Here is a 27,932-nt window from a genome sequence, read left to right as displayed (position 1 = left end):
CGATCTTTCTAGTATTCCTTAAACATCCATATACAGGATGGACCATTTTAATCAATCCATGCGAATATCTCGAAAACTGAACCCGATAGACAAAAATGTTTCAGACAAAAGTTGCATGGTTTCGAGGGAGCCATATGATAAAAATATAGATTTGACCTTGAGTGACCTTTTCAAGGTAAGATCAATATGATCGATTTTTTTAAATGAAACCCTCAATTTTTTATTGCATATTCTTGTATTAGTATAAAAAAATAATTGTTTTTAAGAAAAAGTATATAATTATTTACAAGCTATTCTTTTAAACAATTATTTATTATTTTTTTTTACATTAATGTATTTGTCTCATTATTCTGTACATAAAAGTATTACGGTAAGATTATCGAAAACTAAATATTTTACGAGATATTTTATTTTTTATATCAAAATATGTCAGATTAAGATATAAAATAACTTAACAAGTACTTAATAAAAAAATACTTTATTGCATTGCTTTGAAAAATTCTCGAGATAAGCTATAAGAATATGTAATGAAAAATGGGGGGTTCCATTTAAGAAAACATCGATCACATTGACCTCATCTTGAAAAAGTCACTCAAGGTCAAGTCCATATTTTCATCACGTGGCCCCCCCGAAATCATGCAACTTATGAAACGTCTGAATGCAACGTCTGAAACCTTTTTGTCTATCGGACTCAGTTTTCAAGATATTCGCGTGAATTGATTAAAATGATCTACTTTGTATATCGAATTCTCTTCGTCTATTCGGGGGGGAAGAGAGAAAAGCGAACATGTTGAGAGAAATTATCATCATATTTTTTCAATTTTTAATATTAATTATAAATGTATTTAATATTATATATGAAATTGTTAAAAAAAAATATCTTTTTATTATTATAATAACTAAATAAGAATAATTTTACATACTGGAACATAAATACTTTACTAAAGTTTAGTGATCTTTATATTTATTTTTTTTCCTATATTCGCGCTTGTTATTTTCTTTCCGTTAGAAAAAGGAAAAAATAGGCAACACTTTTTCTACACTAAAAATTGGATTAATTTTAAACGCTGAAACTCGGTAAAAAATCATAAACAAAAAATTAAAAAAACATTTTAAAGTTTGAAGTTTCAACTCGAACACGTCATCGGTAGATCAAAAAATTTATCTTCCTTGTACTGTTTTGAAAAAGAACACATTGTTTTATTCCCTAAAATTACGTATTTTTAATACTCTGTAGCTCGATAAAAATTTTTGTTTGAAAGACTTAAATCAATTTTCATAAACTATAACTTTTGGCTTACAAAATGCTTTTTCTAAAACTTTTTAATGATTTTTTTGACCGTGTTACATAATTTAGAAACTAAACCAGCATTTTTTTAGAAATAAGAAAATAAAAATTGTTTAACTACTGAGTACGTTAAAATTGAAATTTCAAGTTTCAAAATGTTTTTTCAATTTTTTATCATAATTTTTCGTCAAGCATTTATGAAAAATATAGTTTAGGATCAAAAATATAACTTGGCTATAACAAAAAAATAGAAAAATTAAGAAAAGCATTTTGTTGGAAAATTAAGTTTATGGAACTTGATCTAAATTTTTTGAGAAATATTTTTCATCAAATTGCAGAGTGCTGAAAATACGCAATATTAAGGCACAAAACAATGTGTTTTATTTTAAAGCACAGAACAAGGAAGATAAAAAATTTTTTTTAAATCGATGACGCATTGAAATTGAAACTTCAGGTTTCAAAATGTTTTTGTAATTTTTTGTCTATGACTTTTCGTGAGTTTCAGCGGTTTGAAAAAGCCCAATTTTTAGCGTATGAAAGATGTTTCCTATTTTTTTGCTTCTTCATAAAAGGAGCTTTGTTCTCGTGAAATTTTTTATTTTTTTTTAGATTTTGATGTCAATGTGTTTAGAATGTTCTAAAATGTCAAAAAATCATGTTTTTAAAAAATATCCGTATGTATGTATGTGTATATGTGCACTAAAAGGATGTGGTTGCTCTAACTTTTGCAAATCTTGAAATATCAAGTTAAATTTTTTCACATGAATAGAGTATCATTAAAGGATAGTTATTATTAAATTTGGCTAGAATCGGTGAAGAGGTTTATTTTTTATAGGCTTTCAAATTTTTCTAAAAAAGAGTGTGGTTGCTCTAACTTCCGCAAATTTTGAAATATCGGGCTAAATATTTTTACATGATTAGAATATCATTAAAGGTTGATATTGAATTTGATGAGAATTGATGAAAGGATCCATTTTTTATGAAATTTTGAATTTTTCAATAAGTAAAAATATTAAGAAATGTTAAATTTTTATTAAAATAAAATTATTTTATTTATTGTCTAACTTTAAAATATGATTTCTAAATTTTCTATAACCATTATATAAAAATAAAAAATGCGTTCAAATTAAAAAATAGCACATTGCTTTTTTATTTTTCTATTTCGCTCACAAGACTTCATCTATAAGGAAGCCAAAATTGAAAAACCCGCTTGTTTTAGCAAGCTTAAGCTTTGTGAGTAAAATGATGAGGAAGCAATATATTCGCAATGTGCAAGTTTCTAATTTGCACAATTTTCAGCTTATTTTTTTAAAGGTATATTTAATTAAAGAAGTTTCGCATTTTCAAGAGTCCAGCGTTTCTTATAAAAGAGAACAAGAAAGAAGGCTGGCAATGTCAACTTTGATCTAAGCGTGACTAGATATAAAAATTGCCACTAGATTTAAAGATAGTGAGAGTCATTCGAAAAACAGTCATATCTATCCACTGAAATCTCCGCAGCGTCTCCACTCAAGGTCAAACTAATGGCACTATCTTATGACCCCCTTAGAACCGAACAACTTTTCTGAAACATTTCTTTCTATCTTGCTTTATTTTTTAGATATTTAGGTATCTCAATATAAATGCCCCATCCTGTATATATACAGGGTGTTCCATTTTAATCTCCTCAGGCAAATATCTCAAAAACCAAGCCCGGAAGAGAAAAATGTTTCAGACAAAAGTTGTTTGGTTTCGAGGGGGCCATAAGATGGTACCATTGGTTTGATCTTGGAAAATCATTTGAAGATCATGTGAAGGTCAACTTTAAAATCTTAAATGGAAACCCCCATTTTTTATTTAGTATTCTTATAGCTGACATCGAGAGCTTTCCAAAACACTATAATAAAGTATTTTTTCATTAAGTACTTTTTGAGTTATTTTATATTTTAATCTGACATATTTTGATATAAAAAATAAAATATTTCGTAAAATATTCAGTTTTCGATAATTTTACCGTAATACTTCTATGTACGGAATACAAAACTGTTCGCATCTCGACCAATTGCCAAATTATTTAGATTAAGAAGGAACTGGACGAATCATGTCAATCTACGTCAAAAATGAATAAGTCTAATACATTTCGAGATTCATGAATTTCACGTTGCGCACAAAGCACTTTTAGCTCTTTAAAATAATAAATTGATAATTAATTTGTGAGATAAAGTAAAGTTTTACCCTCTAGACTATAATTCTCTCAAAATTCTAAATATTATCTCATCAAACTAACTTTTTCATAGTTAAACACAAGAAGAAAAGCAAAACATTCTCAAGATCATCTTGAATATGTCCAGGACGATTCAGAACATTTGTAGGGTGTTTTAAGATATTATTATAAATATATTTTATAAAAATTTAATATGTATACATGATTATTTTCAGTTATGTAGATTATTTAATATAATTTAGAAATCTTAACTGTTATAATAAGTATTAATGTCCTATAAATGTTCGCTGGATAATCCTTGGATGTCTGTCCTGTCTATTATATTGGATGTCCTTTGGATTTCCAGAGGACATATATATGTGCAATTAATTATTAACATTAATTTTGTTTAATATTAATAATTGAATTTGATGCGCACATTTTCATATGTTCAAAATTATTATTTATTTAATATTTCATGAGAAATGTTATTGTGTGCAACATTTAAAAAACATTACAAAAAATAGTATTCAGCCGCTCGTTTGTTTACCGCTATGCGGCGTACGATCTTGTATTTGAGATTTGGTCATGAGAATTATATAAAGCTTGCAAAGAGCATCTGGCAGGAAATTAAAAATATAATTATTTTCCATCAATTCAATCTCTGATGCAATCTCAACATAGGCAATTTAGGTATTGGATTATTTAGAAAATATTACACGGCTCAAATCCAGAAGGCAAATCTAATATTCATGTACAGTACAAAAGCCTCAAATATCAAAGAACGTGAACTATTTTCAATATTAGATTTTTAGTATTGGCAATAAATAACAGAACGCAATATTAATTTATATTTCAATTTCAAAATTTGCTCCTTGAAACGTACGAAAAATATCCCTAATATATCTTATAAAAATCCTTAGGATATTTCATAGGATCTTCTTGGATTCTCCAGAGGTTAATATTCGGCTATCATTTACTCTTTTTCAGAACATCCAGAGGAGATCCAAGGATTAAAATGCGATGTTCTCAGGATATCCTACATGTATGTCCTGGATGCTCCCTGGATATCCTAAGGACATCCTTGTGCTATCTGAATAGTCTATACACAAAAATTCATAAAAATAAAAATTTTTATTCTACAAGACAGACTTTACTTCAATTCACACATTAATTATATTTTAAACGGCTAAAAGTGCTTTGTGTGTGTGCGCGCAATATCAAATTCATGAATCTCGAAACGTATTAGATTTATAATACTAACAACACATATGCCTAGAGGATACCCAGATGATGTAAACATGTTGCATGAGGATGTTGATGATTTCAACATCCTCAGCATGTTATTGATTTACATCCAGAAAATATTTTGCCTCTGAATATTCTCTGAATATTCTTTGAATATCCTCTGAATATCCTCTGAATATTCTCTGAATATCCTCTGGATATCCTCCGGATATCCTTTGAATATCCTATGGACATATGTGTTGTTAGGGAAACTTTTGACGTAGTTGATCCAGTTCCTCCTTAATTCAGCTGCATCCCACTTTTGTTTTCTACGCCGTAATATCTCACCGTGTGAATGTTCCTTTATTGGGCCTGATGCAACACGAGACCTCTCGCGGAGGCGTGCGACCCGTGGGCGTGCAACGTAAAAACTCTCTCGCTAGCGGCATCGTAAACGCCCAAACGTATATCGCACACGTAAATGCGGACGAACAAATGTAAAGGGTGCTTGAAACATTCCCGCTTAAAGTACCAGGTGCAAGTGTGTCGCGGACAAGAGGAGCCTCATTCATTGATTCGTCATGTCGCGTTAAAGAGAAGTATGGTCGATGCGTATCTGTATGTATTATGCAGCCAATGTCACGTCGCCTCTTTTCGATTCAAAAATCACGTGGGTCTTGCGTTGATATTTCTTTTTTTCTCTCATGAACGTTGGCTTCATAGCACAAAGCAAAATTTCCTTCTTAACAAAAAATTGTAGAATTTAGGTTAGGTTAGGTTAGGTTAGGATTTGCGAAGATTTGTACTGATAGTTAAAATAAATGTTCGCATATATAAAATATTGAAAGTAATATAGTGATATTGATAAAGTCAATAAATGACTTCTTAATATTATTTGATTTTTTAAATAAATTAATTTTTGATTGTTCCAAATATTAATATAAAAAATTTAAAAAGTTTTAACACACATTCTTTTTATCTATAAATATAATTTTCAAAATTGTAGTTGTTATGTGTGTTAATGTGTTATGTAATGTGAGTTATATTATTGTGTCTATGTCCTACAAAAAATTGTTTACATCCAACATAGGCACATATGATTCTTTAAAATACAAGATATCGAAACAATTTTTGCGGCCATCACACTTTGCTTCACCCGGTACATGATAACGAATGTAAGACCACCTATCAGCCTCTCGTTCGCCCATACGCATTACGCATATGTGTGTGTGCTGCGATTTGAATAATACAATTCGTGCGAGGCAGGAGTATATAAGCTTTTTTAAAGCTAGCGCTAGACTATGCGTGTATTCGCAATTCGTGATTCGTAATTCGCGATTTGTGAACGGTCTAAAAAAATCTGATCGATCAAATTTAACGTATTTTTCATCTAAATTATTCACGAATTGTAAACGAATTTCGCATAGTCTGGCGATATCTTAAGAGCATTTAAAGAACATGTACACTTTGAAAACACGTACACTTTGCACTTAATAACCACCGCCGTTGAAAGCAAATCCTCTTAATGAAATAAGCCTTGAGTATTAACTATAATAAATAACACTATTTTGTATAAGTACCAATCGTTTGATCACGATCGCATTTTTTAACCGCTATAGTATTTTATCATTTAATAGTTTATAATAAATCACTCTTTTTTTAAAAAGAAAGAACAATTAAATATTTTGCAAGCTCAACTTGCAATAGATACTAAATTTCGACCACGCATCGACTGCGCTCAAATATTTTGCGTGATTTTTGCAATATTATCTATTGACAAAAACTGTTGAATTTTGCAGATCGAAAAAACGAATCTTTTCTCTTTCACGGGTTAAAACAACATTCACCGCTGGCGATGTATTATCATTTTCAAGACTCGTGCTATTGTATCAATAAATGACCGAGCACAAAATCGTGGTCAAGTATTATTTTTTCAATGCAAAGCGATAAAATCTTAAGATTCAAAATGAGATTATATTCTTAGATTAACAGTAGAAATGTAGATTACAGTAAAAATGTTGAACAGCAGTTTGCATCGAAAATACTAATGACACGTGTTTTGACAAAGGCCGCGCGTTCATCCTAATATTAGCTAGTCTTGTTTGTGATTTCATCAAATTTACAAAATTATATTATTTAAATTTCACATTTGCATGTGAAAGCGTTCAGGAGAATATTATACTCGGGAATAATTTTATATTCTTTTTGATTGTAAAAGATGATAATATCAATAAATAAATCGCATTGCATATTATTCATAGTATTGGCTATTACAATGGTTATTGGATGAAAAAATACTGATATGTTCGAAAGCAGAAGTATTCTCCTTGTATATTAATTCGTACTTACATGAAATTCTATCTAATTCAGATCTTTGAGATTAGATCTGCATAGATCTGCAAAGATAGATGTTTTTTAAAAATGCGATTTTCTCGAATAATTTTTTTCTCATTTTTTTCTCATTCTAAATATCAAATTTGTTTTTTGCCAATACGTACAGTTTTTGTATCATTGTTTATTTTGGTAATATTAATTTTTAATATTAATATTTAATATTAATAATAATATGTAATAATATATAATATATAATAATATTTAGCAATTTTTAATATTTACATAAATAAAATTCATAGTTCTTTTTTAATTGAAATGACCAAAAATCCTTACATGTTAGGTAAAATTGAGCTTCAGATTCATAAATTGCAACTAAAAATCAAATAAAAACAACCGTCAAAAGAGCCCCGCAAAAAAGATTATTTTCGCAGACCTGTATTATCGTTCTGATTATTTAATTAACATTCTTCTTTATCAAAGCCGGATCGCGCTAATCGCATATGAACAAGTTTATTTATTTTATGTGTTTGCGAAATATTACAGATCAAACAATTCGCTCTAATATTTACCTATATTTAACCAATTATACAATTCCATTATCAAGTGTGCAAAGACATTACCTTTGTAATACAATATTAATAATTCAAAAGAATAAGTTAATTTTGCATGACTTTCAATAGCGAATAGAATTGAAATGTCTTTTATGAAATAAATAGAAGATAGATCATAAAGATAATACTATGAGCGCAATTGAAAATATTATATTATTTTAGTCTAAGAGCATCGCATTAATTACAGATATCAAACTCGCTTTAAGTATATATCTTAAAATAGAGAGAAAAAGAGAGAGACATAGATTATTGATCGATATACCTTGGAAAAATTATATATATTACAAAATTTTTGTAATAAAAAAAAGCAAGTACATTTTAATATACAGGGCGTCCCATTTTAAAAAACGCATCCCGATAATTCTTTAACGAAGCATTTTCAGCAAAAATGTTTTAGGCAAAAGTTGTATGGTTCAGAGGGGGACGCATGATGAAGATATGGACTTGATCTTGAGTGACCTTTTCAAGGTCAAGTCAATGTGATCGATGTTTTCTTGAATGAAACCCCCCATTTTTTATTGCACATTCTTGTAGCTTATCTCGAGAGCTTTTCTAAACACTATAATAAAGTATTTTTTCATTAAGTACTTTTTGAGTTATTTTATATTTTAATGACATATTTTGATATAAAAAATAAAATATCTTTTAAAATATTCAGTTTTCGATAATCTTACCGTAATACTCTTATGTACAGAATAATGAGACAAATCAATTAGTGCAAAAAAAAAACAAATAATTGTTTAAAAAAATACATTGTAAATTATTTTCTTAAAAACAATTATTTTTTATACTAATTAAAGATCTAAAATTGTCGCAACACGTACGTGAACGACATTTTGAGTCAGAATGCATCGTGCGAAAATTAAGCGTGGTTCAAATGGAAAAATCCACTATGATGCGTGTGAAGAGTGTCGAAAAGCTATTCAGCAAAGAAATTCGTCTTCAGTGTCGTAGATGGTCGACGAGAAATCTCGAGAGCGGTTAATTCATGCCAATATACATTTCTTTAAACTTATTTCCTTTGTTGAGTTTTGTTTTGCCAAACATGCTAACGAAAAGCATGTATTTGATTTAACAGTGGAAGTTTTATCTAATTATAATTTTACGTTTCCGTGCTTGAACCATGCTTCAAAAATATTATTATATGCTATATATTATTATATAAAGCTGAGAATGCGTCAATTCGCGTATCAGGAAAACCAAAAAAAAACGAAAAACAATTTGTTTTGAAGAACAAACTTGCTAAGCTGACAAAGCAATAAAAGTTATAGTAATATACACAATGCGTCTGCTACTTTCTTGTACTCCTCAATGAGTTTCTGTTTTAAAAAGATTGTTTTTTAAACATCATTGCACAGCTGTTTGGACCTTCGTCTTCTTCTTCTTCTTCTTTCATTGTTATATGGCCGCTTCTGATCTGGGTTTGATCAGTAAATTCTGGCCAACAACAGGTTAATGTGAGAATAAGATAGAAAAAATTATTTATAGGATAATGAAACCTCTTTCTGAGGCATATGGGGAAATGAAAGGAAAGAGTTTATGTAATAAAATGTGGAGAAAACCTCTTTTTTCGAGGTATGTGGAAGGATGGGACCTAGGCGGAATCGAACCTGGAATCTCTCGATTATCAGGCCGCGACTCTACGCTCGGCGCCACGCATTGCCCTGTTTGAACCTGTGTAATGTGATTGGTTCATCCTTAGGTTGCACTGCTGCAGGTGGCGGAAACGAGAACTACCATCCTTGCTTCAAAATCGGAGACACTCCCCACTTTACAAGTTTCCAGACTTGCATATAAGACCGTGGCCCATAAAAAAGGCAGTAAGACTTAAGAATTTCGACCATACGGAATTTTTAGCGTAGCTTACGTTTCAATATGGCTGCCTTACTGTTGCACCGTGATTGATCAATTCACTTACGTCTTAATCCATACAGCATAGAACATTGCAATTACATTGCAGGAATGTTACAATCTTGTAAGTTGCAATGTAATGTTGTTGACACATTATTGAAACATGTAATTGAAATATTTCATGAAAATGTTACAGCAACATTCCAAAAACATTATAAAAAACAGTATTCGGTAATCGCGAGTTCATTCATTTACCGCTATGCGGCGAGCGTTGAGTTATCTATCCTGCATTTAAATTTTAGCCATAATGATTATATAAAGCTTACAAAGAGCGGTTAATAAGATTAAAGATATGATAACTGTCTTTATCAATTTAATTTGTCTGATACGACCTCAACACAGGGAATTCAGATATTGAACTGATTATTCAGAAATCGGATAAATGTCCGAAAAAGTTAAAATTATCCGTTTATTGTCTACATAATATGTAAAATAGAGTCTAATATCTATATAAAAATTTATATAGATATTAAATTTATATAGATATAAAAATATATCTAAGTAAAATTTTAACTTTTACGAATTAAATTATTTAAATTTATTTAATTATATTATTATATTTAATTATGTAAGTGTTTTTGTCATATAATATATATATACAGGGTTCACGTAAAGTGTTAATAACTCTAAAAATATTTATCAAATCAAAAAATTGTTTGTGAGAAAGTTTTATGTTTTCAAGGGACCTTTCTAATTAAGTAAACATAAAATTGCCCCCGCTACCCCTCTAAAGGGGGGTAACTTTAAAATTTTACATGCAATCCCCTACTTTTTATTGCATATTTTTATAGCTTATCTCGAGAGCTTCTCAAAAAACTATAATAAAGTATTTTTTTATTAAGTACTTTTTAAGTTATTTTATATCCTAATTTGACATATTTTGATATAAAAAATAAAATATCTCATAAAATATTTAGTTTTCGAAAATCTTACCGTAATACTTTTATGTACAGAATAACGAGAGAAATCAATTAGTGTAAAAAAAAAAAAATAAATAATTGTTAAAAAAATACATTGTAAATAATTACATACTTTTTCTTAAAAAAAAATAACTTTTCTTGAATATATCGTTGAATATTAAATATAATGTTAAATATTATTAATAAATATTATTAATATTATTATTTAATTTTAATATTATTTAATATTATTAAATTTAATTTTAATATTACATATTATTAAATCATATATACAATTTTTTAAATGCTTGAATATTATAATAGCTAATAATCGTTTAAATATTTTATTTAAAGTTAAAGAAAACACGAAGAATAGGAAAAAGAAAGAGATAGAGAGAGGGTGAAAAAGAGAGAGAAGGAAGAAAGAAGAAAGCTTTATTTCAAATTAAAGAAGAGAAAGAATAAGCATAAGAGAGGGAGAGAGAGAGAGAGAGAGACAGACAGACAGAGAGAGAGGGGGGGAGAGAGAGAGAGAGAGAGAGAGAGAGAGAGAGAGAGAGAGAGAGAGAGAGACAGAAGGAAAAGAGAAAAAGTAGGAATATAATATTAGGTAATGATTGTTCAATATTATTAAATATGTTGTTATAAATATAAGCGTTTTATTTAAAATTAGAGAAGAGTCGAAGAATTGGTGAGAGATAGAGAGAAAGAGAATGAAAAAGTGAGAGAGAGGGGGGAGAGCGAAGGAGAGAGCGGGAGAGCGAACGAGAGAGAGAGGCGGGAGAGAGAGCGGAAGAGGGAGTGGGAGAGAGAGCAGGAGAAAGAGCGGGAGAGAGAAGCGGTAGAGAAAGCGAGAGAGAGAGCGGGAGAAAGAGGCGGGAGAGAGAGCGGGAGAGAGAGAGCGGAAGGGTGAGGGAGAGCGGAAGAGTGAGCAGGAGAAAGAGCGGGAGAGAAAGCGGGGGAGAGAGAGAGAGAGAAAGAGAATGGGAAAGAGAGAGAAAGAGAAAAGGAAATATAATATTAGGTAATAATATTGTTTAGTGTTATTAAATATATTGTTAAATATTATTAAGAAATTTTATTAAAAATTATTAATATTGTTTATTTTATTTTATTTTAAGAGAGAGAGAAAAGAAGAGAAAGAAAAAGCAAAGGCAAAAAAAAGATTGTTTATTTAAAATTAAAGAAGAGGAAGAATAAGTAAGAGTGACTAAGAGGAAGAAGGAGGGAGGGGGGAGAGAGGGGGAGCGAGAGTGAGCGGGAAGGGGAGGAGAGAGAGAAAGAGAAACCGAAAGAAGAAGAATATGATAATAATGTTTATGATATTAGGCAGTTACATTGGTTTATTTTATCACGTATATGATTTTGTGTATATATCATTAAAAATGTTAAAACGAAAAAGAATAAATGGCGCGCGTGAAGCGCGCGCTTTGTGTTTTTCTAGTAAGTAAAAAAGATCGATTTATAAAAAATATAGCATAAATATGTACATCTAATTTTTTTTTTTTTTAATCTTTGGGTATAATGGTAGCATCTTTATTCTTGGAAAAATAATCACAATGTATCTTAAAAGTACCAAAATATGTTTTTTTTAATAGTAATATGATTAGTAATCATTTGTTTGCGGCTATTTAATTTGATTTGTATTAATTTCTTATATAACATTTTTTCATTAAAAACTGAGAAAACATCTAAAAATTAAACATCTCAGAAATGCTAAACATAACATGCCAAAATCAATATAACAAATAAAAATTAAAAAAGATAATCAATTGTTTCATATTTAAAATTTGATGCTTTCTCAGCCAGGTTGCATAACAGCCAGCTTATGTAATTGTAATCTTACAAGAATCTAAAATATCCTAAAATAATAGTATAGATTTTAAAATCACTCTGGAAATTCTCTAAAAACAAATTTTTTTATTAGAGATTTGCTTGGCATTTGAATTCGATACCTGTTTCTGATGAATATTTAAATAACATATTCAATATCTCTTCAGATTCTGATGACACACATAAATACACATATACAGGGTGTCTTTTTAATCTTAACAGACAAATGTCTTAAAACCTGTAAGTTTTAGAAGAAAACTTTTTAGACAAAAGTTGTTTGGTTCTAAGGAGGAAAGGAGGTAGGAATATTAATTGGACTTTGGACGGCATTGTTAAAGTCATATCGAGGTCACATTAAATTTTTTAAATTAAAACCTCTATTTTTTATTGCATATTTTTATAGTCCTTGTCGAGACCTTTTCAAAACTCTATAATAAAGTATGTTTTCATTAAGTACTTTTTGAGTTATTTTATATCTTAATCTGACATATTTTGATATAAAAAATAAAATATCTCGTACAATATTTATTTTTCGATAATCTTACCGTAATACTTTTATACTTTTGTAAAGAGTAATGAAATAAATCAGTTAGTGTAAAAAAATAAATAATTGTAAAAAAAGATACATTGTAAATGATTACATACTTTTTCTTAAAAACAATTATTCTTTTATATCAATTAATTTGTTTCATTATTCTATACATAAAAGTATTACGGTAAAAATAAATATTTTACGAGATATTTTGTTTTTCATATGCAAATATGTCAGATTAAGATATAAAATAACTCTGAAAGTACTTAATGGAAACATACTTTATTATAGAGTTTTGAAAAGGTCTCGACAAGGGCTATAGAAATATGAAATAAAAATGGAGGTTTTAATTTAATAAATTTAATGTGACTTTGATATGACCTTAACAATGCCGTCCAAGGTCTAATTAATATTCCTATCTCCTTTCCCTCTTAGATCCAAATAACTTTTGTCTAAAAAGTTTCCTTCTAAAACTTACAGATTTTGAGATATTTGCCTGTTAAGATTAAAAAGACTTACCCTGTATAATCAATAAATTTACAAATATGCTATACTATACGTTGTATGCTATAATAGAAGATGTAATATAATTGAATTCTAGATAAAAGTCTACTTTCAAAAACCTAACACTTGATTTATTAGTGAAACTATTAGAGTAAAGGTTCATTACTAACTATTTTAATATTTATTACTAAACAATCATGCAAATGCATATTTCCATATAAGACTCAAGTTGCTTTCAGAGAAATTGTCTATCTTTATTAATTATTATCTGTTATAGTAATTTTGTCATATTAGATTTAACATTTATAGAGTGTTTAATTTTTTGAGATGCCTTCTCATTGAAAAAAAATAAAAGAATAAAAAATCATACAAATAATTAAATAATTAAAATAAAATTATCATTAACCGAAAAGTCATTTATCGAAAAATTTATTTTGATCTCTTTAAAATACATTTTGATCACTTTCCTACCTCTTTAGATAAAAACTTTATCATCGTGTATTCAACTGAAAAAAAACATTAGTTTTATAATTTATATATAATGTACGTTATATTTTTTTAGATAGAAATCAGTGCTTCTAACTTATCGTCTTTCATAATTGTGCAGTTGCATAATGTATAATAATATGTCATACTTTTAAAAAATTTAGATTATTTCGGTAAACATATAGTTGACATGGAATATAAATCTGGAGAATAATTTATTAGACGTTCTTCTCCCCCCCCTCTCTCTGCCCCTCCCCCACGCCCCTCTCCTCTTTCCTCTCTTTCTCCCTCCCTCCCTCCCACCCCTCCTCTCTCCATATTTTAATTTATTTCGATTTAATTAAACATAAAATATCATTTTATACTTCTATTAGCGGAAATAAATTTAACTATATTCAAATTAATTTATATGCGATTGTTTTCCACATATTACAGTTTATTAATACAATTTGATTGGAATCGCCTTTGAATTTAAAATGTGACAGATGTAGTAACGCATCGTATATATATTTCTCTCTATATTAATTTGTTTTTGATGAACTTATAATTAACTACGTCTGCGAAAAGATTACGTATTTGAGACGTGATTATGTTTTATGCGATGTGTGTGATGTCATTTGTAGCGCCTTACGCAGATATATTCATTTAGTTGTCAAAAACATCTTCCGACACAATTCGCGATTATTTACGTTTACGTGATGTCAATCGAGTCAGCAAATAATGTCAAGGTTCCAGCATTGCGAAAAAAATTGTTCATTCTTACATTTTACAATCATACATGCCTTTCATGTATGTTAAAGGCAAGCAGGAATAAAACATGTATTTCATCATTTCATCAGAATTTAAAAGTCAATGAAGAAAATAAAATACTTAGCAACATGTTTAAATATTATATCGTGCGTCTATTTATTGTTATTTTCTAATATGATAGTATTCATAACATGAATATCCAAATAAAACTTACAATATAGAATGATTTGGTTTTTTTAATAAAAGTTAAAATATAAAATGCCGTCATCTATAGGCAAATTAACGTATTAGTGACTAAATTCTCATTAAATTTACATTGAATACTATATAAATTATTAAACATAAATTATTAACTGTGTTTCATTTACATATTTATCAAATTTGTATCAAATTAGTTTGTTGTATTTTATTTTGAATTATTTATTGATCAAAAATTAATATTATAAATATTATATTATTAAATTACATAAATCCCTTTCAATTTAGAAATTTATTTTATCCTTATATTGTTATCTTATTAAAGTACGCGGAGTTTTCCTTAACGAGATATGTTTACGTTGTACATTAACATAAGAATGGCGCATCGTATATGTGTGCTAAATATTTTTTTTTGTTACAAATCCAACAGAGATTGAGTATTGCAAGCTATTATGTAATAACACGCGTAGTATACGCCGACGTACATGTAAACCTAGTCCGATGCCATCACGAAAGAAAAAGGACGAGACAGAGACAAGAGTTTGTTTCCACCTGCTACTGCATTCTCGAGAAGAGGCATGCATGGAATATTTTATGTAAATATATCTTTAACAGCTATTGGACAATAGCAAAGATGTCATTAATAGCAGAAGCCCACGCAAATTAAGGTCATTATATTCGAATTGACAGCTTAACATAGATCGTTCAAAAGAATGTTTTATTATTCATCTTATTAGTTTAACATAATTTTGTGAATGTATGTGTCTACAATATATACAGGGTGTCCCAGATCATTTGGGACAATACTTGTGTGCAGATAGAGCGGACAAAACTGAGTCGAAAAGTCCTGTATCATTTTTTTATAACGCTTAATAAAGGAGTTGATTATTGAGTAAAGTCTGGCCAATCAGCGCCGATCTTTAGCCGGGCGCACGTCGGTGAGCCGCGCGCCGTGAAATGTGCGCTGCCGCATACTATCTGCACACAAGTATTGTCCCAAATGATCTGGGACACCTTGTATATATGTATATATACAGGGTGTTAGAAAAGTCTGGAAACGGTCAAATATCTCGAAAATGAAACTTTTCTGAGAAAAATGTTTCCAACTAAAGTTGTAGAGCTCTGAGTGGCGTATTATATAATAATATTAGTATGACCTTAAATAGCACCGTCAAGGTCATATGAAAATCATTTTGAATATATATATACATAATTAGTATATAATATATATACACCCACACATATATACAGGGTGTCCCATTTTAAAGGACCCACTCAAATATCTCAGAAACACTGCGTTAACTCGAAAAATGTTTCAAACAAAAGTTATGTGGCTTCAAGGGGGCCATAAGATGGTGACAATGATTTGACCTTGGAAAATGATTTGAAGGTCATGTGAAAGTCAACTTTAAAATCTTAAATGGAAACCCCCATTTTTTATTTAGTATTCTTGTAGCTGACATCGAGAGCTTTCCAAAACACTATAGTAAAGTATTTTTTTATTAAGTACTTTTTGAGTTATTTTATATTTTAATCTAACATCTTTTGATATAAAAAATTAAATATCTCATAAAATAGTTAGTTTTTGATAATCTTACCGTAATACTTTTATGTACAGAATAATGAGATAAATCAATTAGTGCAAAAAAAACAAATAATTGTTTAAAAAAATACATCGTAAATAATTTTTTTTAAAACTATTATTTTTTTATACTAATTGATTTGTATCATTATTCTGTACATAAAAGTATTACGGTAAGATTATCAAAAACTAACTATTTTATGAGATATTTAATTCTTTATATCAAAAGATGTCAGATTAAAATATAAAATAACTCAAAAAGTACTGAATAAAAAAATAGTTTATTATAGTGTTTTGGAAAGCTTTCGAGGCAAGCTACAAGAATATTAAATAAAAAATGGGGGTTTCCGTTTAAGATTTTAAAGTTGACCTTCACATGACTTTCAAATGATGTTCCAAGGTCAAATAATTGTCACCATCTTATGGCCCCCTTGAAGCCACATAACTTTTGTTTGAAACATTTTTCGATTTAACGCAGTGTTTCTGAGATATTTGAATGGGTCCTTTAAAATGGGACACTATAAAATTATATAATTTCATATATTTTATTATTTTGTATTATAAGTAATGAGAAATGTAACGTTTTCTAACCTAACTATTACAAGAATAAACAGTCACTTTTGTAATATTTATGGCTGGACAAACTAAATAAATTATATTATTGACATTTTATACAATTACTTTAAATTCTAACAATTTCGCAAACTTTTCCGAATACATTCGAGTAATAATCGGAATAGAAATGTCTGCCGAGACAGCAGATAAACTATATGTTCGTGTATTTCACTATCACTTTGGTGCGCTTATCGTGGCGCGTAGGTAGGTGTGTATCATTCGTAAAGCGCGGTTGAATCGCTTTTTTATTTCGTTCCGCGGAAACTGGTGTTTATGCTATCTTCGCTTAATGGCGAATTAATCCTCGGGCAATTACGCTGATCTGTATAATTCGACTTACGAGGGCATTAATTACGCGAGACAAAAGGAATCGCACGCGCGCCGAAGGCTGCACGTCATCGTATCTACAAAAAAAATATGAACGCAAGCGAACGCGAAATACAAGATACATGCATCCGCATACTATTTTGTGACGTAGTGCATTTGCAATAATTTTTAGTGTTTATTATAATTGATGATCTCTCTCACATACACACACGCGCGCGCGCGCGACTTGCAAACGCGAGAGCGTACACAACGCATATACAACACACACTCATATATAATCGATGATCTCACACACCCACACTTGACACTTATTTATATTACTTCACTAATAAAGTATTATCGCGTTATATAGCAAAAGTAGCTTTATAATTTCTTTAAATCTATTTTTATATTACACATTATTAATTGTGATATTTATTTGTGAATATTTTTTAGTTAAAAATTTGTCATATTACTATATATATATATATATATATATATATGTACACACATGTATATAGAGTAATATATATATAGTAATATGACAAATTTTTAACTAAAAAATATTCACAAATAAATATCACAATTAATAATGTATAATATAAAAATATATAAAAAATATATATATATATATACGAGGCCTGTATGATAAGTGTTAGGAAAGGAAACGCATTTTTTTTAAAATTTTTTAAATCTATTTTTCAACATAGTCTTCTTTCAGCTCGATACACTTAGTCCAGCAATATTCCAACTTTTTTAAGCCATCCAAAAAATATGATTTGTCGAACTCTGGAAAAATAGGCCTCTATTTCAGCGATGATCTCCTCGTTTGACGTGAACCGCTTTCCGCCAAGCCATTTTTTCATGTTTGGAAACAAAAAGAAATCGCAGGGCGCCAAATCTGGAGAATAAGGTGAATGAAACAGCAATTCGTAGCGTAATTCGAATCACTGACCGATATTGCTCTTTTTCCATGGTTGCAAACAAATACGAACTTGCCCACTTTCAACAGCTATCAAAACAAAACTATTCGATAAATTTATTTGAAATTTTGACAGGCGTTGTTTGAAAGATGACATTAAACGATGGTATACAGATTTCGAGTTAGTCACGTTATCAGTCGTTAAACACGGGTTATCATACAGCCCTCATATATATTGATATATATATATATATATATATATATATATATATATATATATATATATATATATAGAAAGAGAGAGAAAGAGAGAGAGAGAAAAATATATATAGTGATATATACATATATATATATATATATATATATATATATTCTTTTTATATTATATTTTATTACATTATATAAACACATACACATGCACGCGCGCATATACATTCATACACATACAGAGTATCCCATTTTAAATGACGCAAATGCAAGCAAATATCTCAAAAATATGGAAGATACGGAAAAATGTTTCAGACAAAAATTGCATGGTTTGAAGGAAGCCACATGATGAAAATATGGACTTGACCTTGAGTAATCTTTTCAAGGCCAGGTCAATGTGATTGATGTTTTCTTAAATGGAACTCCCCACTTTTTATTGCATATTCTTGTAGCTTATCTCGAGAGCTTTTCAGAACAGTGTAATAAAGTATGTTTTCATTAAGTATTTTTTCAGTTATTTTATATCTTAATCCGATTTTGATATAAAAAATAAAATGTCTCGTAAAATATGTAGTTTTCGATAATCTTATCATAATACTTTCATATACAGAATAATGAGACAAATCAATTGGTATAAAAAAAATAATTGTTTTTAAGAAAAAGTATCTAATTATTTACAATGTATTTTTTTACGATTATTTGTTTTTTTTTTTAATGAATTAATTTGTCTCATTATTCTGTACATAAAAGAATTATGATAAAATTATCAAAAATTAAATATTTTACAATATATTTTATTTTCTATATCAAAATATATATCAGATTAAGATATAAAATAACTCAAAAAGTACTTAATGAAAAAATACTTTGGTATAGCGTTTTAAAAAGCTCTCGAGACAAATTACAAGAATATGCAATAAAAAATGGGGGGTTCTGTTTAAGAAAACATCATTTATATTTACCTTGTCTTGAAAAAATCACTCAAGGTCAAGTCCATATTTTCATCATATGCCCTCTTCAAACTATGCAACTTTTGTCTGAAACACTTTTCCGTATCCTCCATATTTTTCGAGATATTTGCCTGCGGCGTTTAAAATGGGACACCCTGTATATATATGCATATATACATATATACATGCATAATATATATATACATACATAATATTATAATAATATAATAATTTACACACACGCGCGCGCATGCGCGCACACGCACACGCATATATATATAAAAGAGAAAGATAAATAATTCTTTAGTTTTTAAATTTCTACTAAATAAATGAAATTAATTGAAATAATTTTTTTTATTGTGAGTTTTAATCAAATCGACTAAATGAAAATTACCAGTTGACCGTGTTGACGTTTGACATTTTAAATTCACCCGCTTTCATTTTCCCCTATACAAGCCATTTATTAAAAGAGGAAAGTATTTCATAAATGTCAATCACTTATGTACATCGCTCTAACCGTTAATAATGTTACACTACGCTCGCGGACATGAGACATAACCACAAGTACATCGCTGTTAATAATCGTGATTCGATGTTTAGCATATGCTCGTTCTCAAAATGAGACGGCGCACGCGCTTGTACATACAGGTTGTAGATTTATATGATTGAAGATTAGCGTGGTTAAACAGTAATATGTCCCAAATGTCATTCACGTATCGTTTTTAACACGCCTGGGTCCTCTAAATACGTTTCTAATAGAAAATCAGTATACCAATGTCGTGCCAATAAAGAAATGCTAGGCATAAAAAATGCCACGTCTATCAAAGTTTGCGTTTAAAAATAACATACTAATCACAAAGTGTGATAATACCAAAAAATTATCTGCCTATGGTATCCAGAGTATCCGATAACATACTCGCTACATATAAAGAGATATGAAGTGCGATCGAGCATAACTGGAATATAAATAACGATGCAAGCATTCATAAATAGACGTTCCGTAATGCTGCGGTGTAATATGCAAATCAAAAACTATTGTGGGTGTCTCTCTGCTTGCGATTCAATACGATAATCCACAGACTTCTATATATTATACTATTAACAATAATATATAGAAATATAATATATGTAAAAGTTTGCGCGATAATTATATCATGGCAAACTGCTTAGGGCCGGAGCACAGACTTTTAGCGTAAGCGCATAACCATAAGCATAAAGAAATTGATTGGTCCATTTCCTTATGCATATGCTTATGGACCAATTAATTTCCTTATGGTTATGCGTTATAGTTATGCGCGATAATCAGATCAATTCACGCGGTAACATATTATTAAAAAAGTAATGTATATTACTAACAAGAACGTCTCAACTTGGGATCCGAATTTTAAATATCCAAACATGGATCCTGGAATTTTTGGATATAGTAAAAACGATGATCTTTATTTTTGTTAATAACCACTTCTTAGTACCGAAAATCACCACCAGATGTGTTGTACCCTTATTCTTTATTTTATATGTGTCTTAGGCTGCAGTCTAGAAGATGAGAAATGCTTTGAAGCGTTTGATTGTCAGGACAAAAAGAGTAAAGATTTATTTATTCTGATTGGTTAATGCAATGCTTCGAAGCATTTCTAGTGTCTTCCCGATCACAGTCTTAGAAATATGATGTGAATGACATGCTTTTTACTTTAATTAGTACGTGGAATTTATTTATAATTACGCACTAATAAATTTTATGTACTAAAATGAAAATCGCATCATTTACGTCATATCTATGAAACATATATAAAATGCATAAAAGGCATAAAAGTATGCCTTTTACGCACTCTTGGTGATGACTTCCGATACTAAAGAGTGGCCATTAACAAAAATGGAAGTCATTATCGTCTTTGTTATGTCCGAAAGACCCAGAATGCATTTTTGGTATTTAGAATTCGGATCCTAGCTTGAAATGACCTCTGTAAGAAAAAAATTTTTTTTTTCATGATACTGAAAGAAATGTTAAATTTTTACTAATTACTCATACATTTTTATTATCTAAAGAAATTAAGAAATATTGATTCAATATTCCTGAATTAGTAAAAAAGATAAAAAATAACGCGATTAATAAAACTTTATAAATATCTAAATTTTGTTTTAAGTATTATAAATATTTTTTTATATTATGGAAAAGAAATATTTTTATAAAATGTAATAGAGTAATATATATATATATATATATATATATATATATATATATATATATATATATATATATTACTCTCAATTTTCGATATATATATATATATATCGAAAATTGTATTATTAGTGAGAGTATCGCGAGTAGGCGGCATAAATATATCTCATTTCGTTGCGACACATTAGCGCGCTATTCCTAACAAGGCTTTATCGTAAAAAAATAATGTAATCGACATCTTATACGGGTTATTGACTCTTTAGTTCGACGTTGAGCGGGTAACCAATGCGTTAACAAAATGCGCAATATGCGTGAAATAATTATTTAATTAATTCAATAAAGAGACTTTAATAAGACTCGCGCTTCTGGTTACGAAATAATAACATAACAAACTAAAATCACCATTGTTAATCCAAATGTATAACTTGCAAATAAATTTAATAGCTTTAAAACCATGTTGTCATGTCAGCTAATTAATTAATTGCAGAAATTATTTACGTTAAAAGTTTTCTCTTTGTAAGTCTAATCTAAAATTTTAATTATTTTAGAGACTAATCTAAAATCTTCGTATAATATAAAATAGCATGTATAATGTTTTTAATGGATATATATTAATTTTTCTTTATATATAAGCACATATCAAGCTGTATCAATCAAAGTTTCAATGTAATAATGAAAAATCTTAATTGAGTCATGTAAATTTATATTTTAGCTGTAAGCTAAAAAGCAAAAAAATTTTCAGGAATTAGAAATACATACACACTACAATTATAGCATACTGTATTGTTTTATTATTATTTTCATAATATAATAAAATACAAATGTAAATTAATAGCGCAAGAAACTTTATTATCTATTTTATTTGTTCTCTTACAAAAAAAAAAATGTTTCTATTTTCCCATATGTATCTACATATACAACATCATGTCTTTTTAAATCAAATACAATTTTAAATAAAATATGGAAATTTCTTATTACGCTAAAGCCTTTCAAGAATAGATCATATGGGGCTCTGGTATATACTCTAACGAGATTACCCTCACTCCTGTTAAGTTCAGGGCCGTAGAAGGTATCGTTTCACACAACTGTTTTTCGCAAGATTTGCATGAACATGTTTTCGTTTTTGTTTGTGTTTTTCATATGCGGCCGGGAGAGGGTATTGTGTCCGCAATTCTGCATTGTTACATGGCTGGGCTGTTAGCAGTTACTCTTACTTACATTATCCGGAAGTAACTTAGCGCGTGGAAAGATATCCTTTGCGATGTACTTTTGAGAGGTTTCAATATATATTAATTCATATTTATATAATGTTTACAGAGTGTTAAAAAAAGGTTTAGGACTTTAAGAGCAGATAGTATTCGCGAAATGAAGGAAAAAAGTCTTAATAAATATGGATCAAATAATTAATATTCAAGTCGGACTTATTAATAATTTGTCAATAACGGATTATCTTACCATTTCTTCATCCAAAAGAAGAATTTATTCTTCTAAAAGAAGAAAAAAAGAAGAATTCTTTAAACTCCAAAGTTTACAGAAAGTTTTCTACATGTCCTCCTCCTATTTTCACATACGTTTTACACAGAATTGCAAACTCTTTAAAAAATTCCTGACATTGTTTTAACTTTATTTGACAGACGTTTTGTATTCTCTGATGTAATTCGTCATAATGTTTGTTTTCATCCTGCGCGAGAGCACTAGAAACGAATAGGTTATTTACTTTAACCAAAATGAAAAATTATTTATAACTCTGACAATATTAATTTTTCGATCCATGTTTGTTAGGACTTTTCTTTTTCATTTTGTGAGTACTATCTGCTTCTTAAAATCCTGAATCCTTTTTTTAATTCTCTGTATATGTATTATATGTAATATGTATTGGAACTGAAGAATATTAAAAACGCGCGATTAAATACACATACAACATCCCTGTAATCACATAAAGTTGCCTATCTTTCTTTACTTCACGACTCTTTTAGATAAGTCGTTCACATGAACCGATCTATCTGTTTACATGCAAATACAAAAGAATGATCCACTAACCTGTCAGCCCTCTCCATTCTCGCATGCCATCAGCCGTGTCATCGCTGAGCTACGATCAAATCGACGCACGCGCGCGCGCGCGCGGTTGTACAATCGTACGCTAGCGACTGCGACGTTACGTTGTTTGATCTTGCGCAGTCATCGGTGAGATCGCGCACGCGACAATTTCCACGTACACTGGTCACCGCCACAAACTCGAAGAGGTGACTGGAGATTCTGAGGACCGACGGTTCTGGTTCAAGACTGGTTCTTCTCCTTCTCCTTCGGCCTCTGGCCCCTTCCATCGTGGCGAGAGACACGGAAAAAGAGATGCGGGTAAACGTGCAGCTACGGAGAATCGAGGAGAAAAGGAAAAGACGGACGAGAGGATGTTGGGGCTCTTGACAGATTGCCCCGTGTACCTGAGGATAAGGGACATGACGGGGTAGAAGCTTTCGAACGCATCGCGTTTGCCGCAGGGAAGTTGATCGTCAGGGACGGATTTGGAGTTTCTGCATAATTTTCTTTGTTGCTATTAGCACAGTATATTTTATACATCATTCATTAATTTTGTAAATGTCGGCCACTTAAAACATGCAGTATTTTTGATTCAATATCGATTTTCCACTTTTATCAGTATTGGCAAAATATTTTGTTTATTGCAAATTTAACTTCAATGTCAGTTGCTTCTCTAATTGTGACAAAAAATATAATTTTAATGATTCTTATATTTTTTTTATCTTTTCAATAAATTTTCAATAAATTTATCTTTTTAAACGTCGTTAAATTACTTAACATAAAGATCTATAATAGATATTTTTATTTAATGCATATATTTATTTAACTCCACGAATTTACTTCTCACGAAAGTAACAAATTTTTTTCAGAAATGGATATTATACATATGAAGAAAATAGATAATACTGACTGAAAGATAGAAAAGGAGAAGATAAAATGATTTTTTTGTATGAATCATCTCATATGACAGCAAATCAAATGAACAAAAACTAAAAAAAAATATCGTGTATTATATAATAGATTTATTTCAAGGATTAATTTATATACATACATAGTTGGTGTCTTCATCAATCAATTTAATATAATCAGCTTTTTATACTCTTTTGAAAACAACGCGAAGCGGAAAGAACTGCTGACGCTAAAGTTCCGATAAGAAAAAAGAAATACGCATTTGCCCGGTGAATCTTCGACCCTGAATAAGGCCTTTCAGAATTTTACATTGCAGTACCTGGACATTAATGCGATCCAATAAAGTCCAAGAAGGTCTGTATCTTTGTTTTATATAAAAAACTGCTAAACAATTTCGAGAAAAATGTAAAACTTATGTTTTAAAATAAAAATGTTACGTTTTATATGTGTAAATTGTAAAATTTTTTACATAAAGAATTACGTTAAAATACTTATATAATTTTTTTGTTAGTCGCCTAGAAATTTATTTTGCGAACGGAAATATTTTTCTTCATCGAATACCAACAATAAGCATTAATAATTGTTAATATCGATTACATAATATATTTTTAGTAACAAAATATTAAATATAATTAGATGGAGTAGCAATATTTTGTGATGACGTAAAATTAATTATTAACAACTTAATGCATATATGGTATAAATAATTATTTATTTTCCAACCAAAATGCCAAAGTCATTATAAGGTCCAATAAAACAATTGTACAGCAGGCAATGACCTGGCTGCGTAAAAGCGCGAATTCAGCAATTCGATCGGTTTCAGCTGATACACTTAAATAGGTAAGAAATGGAGGTAATTATTTACATTAACGGCGACACCTCGCCAATGACCTTGACCTTGATATATGTTGTCAAGGACATGACCCTGAGTAACTTTTTCTTATAACTTAATCGGCGGTCTCTTATAATTTCTGAGATATTTAAAGTTAAAGGTTGAAGCTTTGAAATGAAAATTTGGTTTTGATTATATAACGAAACTTGAATCAAATTTCAGTTTTATATCAGAAATAGGTTTGGGTTAGGTTATATCTTCTAAAAGTGAAGCCCTCCGCAGGAGGGGGGAGGGGCGGGGAGGAACCCACTGTCCATGCATATACTTTACAAATCGAAGCGACGTTCAGTCCAAAATTGTTGTCTGGATAGGAAAGTATATGCATGAACGCAGTGAGTTCCGCCCCCCCCCCTTATGGGGAGGGGGCTCCACTTCCGGAAGATATAACCTAACCCAAACTTATTTCTGAAGATTTGATGCGGATGGATCTCGCTTCTTGCGTGGAAATTACAAACTCATGTAAAAAAATTATGTTTTATTTCTCAAACTTTATTTGTTAATAACTTTTTAATAAACAATGACCGCCGATTAAGTTATAAGGAAAAGTTAATGTAAATAATTACCGAAATGGATTTCATCCTTACATCTCAAGTTACTACTCAATGCTATCTTCAACCGTATTTTGCAATCTGAATTAAGTACATGCTACATTTTATTTTTATTTCATTAATCGATATACAACGTTAGCCATCTGTATACAATAATCTATAAATATATATATATATAATGTATATATATGTATAATAATAATGATATTAATAAATAAAAAGTTTATACATATACATACATACACACACACACACATAAATGTAATAGAATTCTGATGATATTCAATGTGCAAAAATTAAATTGAAAATGCTAATAAAAATCATTTTAATATCATACTTGTTATGTAGTTTATTAATAAGATTTGTAATATATGATAATGTTTATATTTATGTATTACATATTAAATCATCAATTTACACATGCGGAATATTGTTTTTTTTTTCCATTTTCTTGCCATTTAGTCACAGTAAGTCGATTATGTCCAGCTGGAGCACTCCGCATGCAACAAATAGATCTTGCGCTCATAGCTCATGATGTTGCTATCTTCGTGCGTTGAAACGCTATTCCGTATTTAAAGAGCACGGGTCAAGTACCTGTGCTAAATATTCAGACCATAAGATGACACCCAAGTAATTATATATAGATAATTATTACTTCCTTAATTTTCTATAAAATATTTATTAGAATTTTTACAAATTGAGTAAAATTTATGTACTTGTAACTTATACAGGGTGTCCTAAACCACCCGTACATCCCTTTTCTTTCAAAAACTAAGCATTTTAGAGACAAACGTATTAAATAAAAATTGTATGGTTTTAAGCGGAAGATAAGATGGTGTCATTGGTTTGACCTTGGATGGCATTGTTAAGGTCAAGTCAAGGACACCTTCAATTTCTTAAATGGAACCTCCTATTTTCCATTACATATTCTTGCAGCTTATCTCGAGAGTTTTCCAAAACACTATAATAAAGTATTTTTTCATTAAGTACTTTTTGAGTTATTTTATATTTTAATCTGACATATTTTGATATAAAAAATTAAATATCTTGTAAAATATTTAGTTTTCAATAATCTTACCGCAATACTTTTATGTACAGAATAACGAGACAAATCAATTAGTATAAAAAAATAATTGTTTTTAAGAAAATTATTTACAATGTACTTTTTTAAATAATTATGTTTTTTTTAACAGACAAATTTGATATTTCTTTTTTTTTATTATTGCAATCGTTTGGGAATCATTTGGGGAAATTTAGGAATATAGTCTCATAGTTTAGGAAATAATAATTTATTTATAATAAATAAAAATTAATTGAGCGTATAGTTAGCAGACATAATTTTCAAAAAATTCTTTTTTTATTTTAATCAACGTGAAATCATTTGGGAAACACATCTGTAATGTTTTTAATGTTTTGGGAAATAATAGTTTATTTTATAATAATTAATTTCCTATCAGATAATAATCCGGAAACGGGTACATAAAGATGCCTTTACATGGCGTCGAGCGTTAAGCGTTTGCGCAGAATATCGTTGCCCAGAATTATATTTATTTTATTTATTTTATTATATAATAGATATGTGTTTGTGTGTGTGTTATTATTACTATTAATCAAAAATATATTATAAAACGTTACTACTTTGGCAGTGTAAATTAAAATAAAATTAAAATACAAATGCAGCAAGAGATTTTGGATGGTTGAAATATTCAAATAAATAAGACATAAAAAGGGATTCATAAATGACAAAATGACACAGTTTAAAAAATTATTGTTAAAAGTAGGAAATGATTTAAAAGAACACTATGTTGTAAGCATGCAGAAAAGAAAATTATGAAAATTATATCCCTTAATTCTTAATTAGATTCTAATATTCTGCTGGGGGATAGTAACGTTTTATATATTCTTTGTTTGAAAATAATAATATTATCTATTGTATATAATATAAATAAATATCAATTTTCAGTATTAATAATATATATCAGAACATAATTTTTTTTATATCGACCGAATTCATATCACTCATGCTATTAGCC

The 27,932-nt window shown here is 29.2% G+C and overlaps 1 protein-coding gene across 1 annotated transcript in view; it reads right to left on the bottom strand.

The window, feature by feature from the left end:
* Positions 1-23,762, bottom strand: part of Kank (kank) — a 79,634-nt gene extending 55,872 nt beyond the window's left edge. Inside the window, exon 1 of the mRNA XM_070305592.1 lies at positions 23,554-23,762. The gene's annotated coding sequence lies outside the window, so the exon portion shown is untranslated. The remainder of the gene's footprint in view (positions 1-23,553) is intronic.
* Between the last annotated feature and the right edge of the window lie 4,170 nt (positions 23,763-27,932).

Source organism: Polyergus mexicanus, unplaced genomic scaffold, assembly GCF_030449975.1.
Source record: "Polyergus mexicanus isolate NDT 795.1 unplaced genomic scaffold, iyPolMexi1.0 SCAF_13, whole genome shotgun sequence".
Taxonomy (NCBI): Eukaryota; Metazoa; Arthropoda; class Insecta; order Hymenoptera; family Formicidae; genus Polyergus; species Polyergus mexicanus.
Note: the sequence above shows the minus strand (reverse complement) of the source record. Positions and strands in the feature narration are given on the sequence as shown.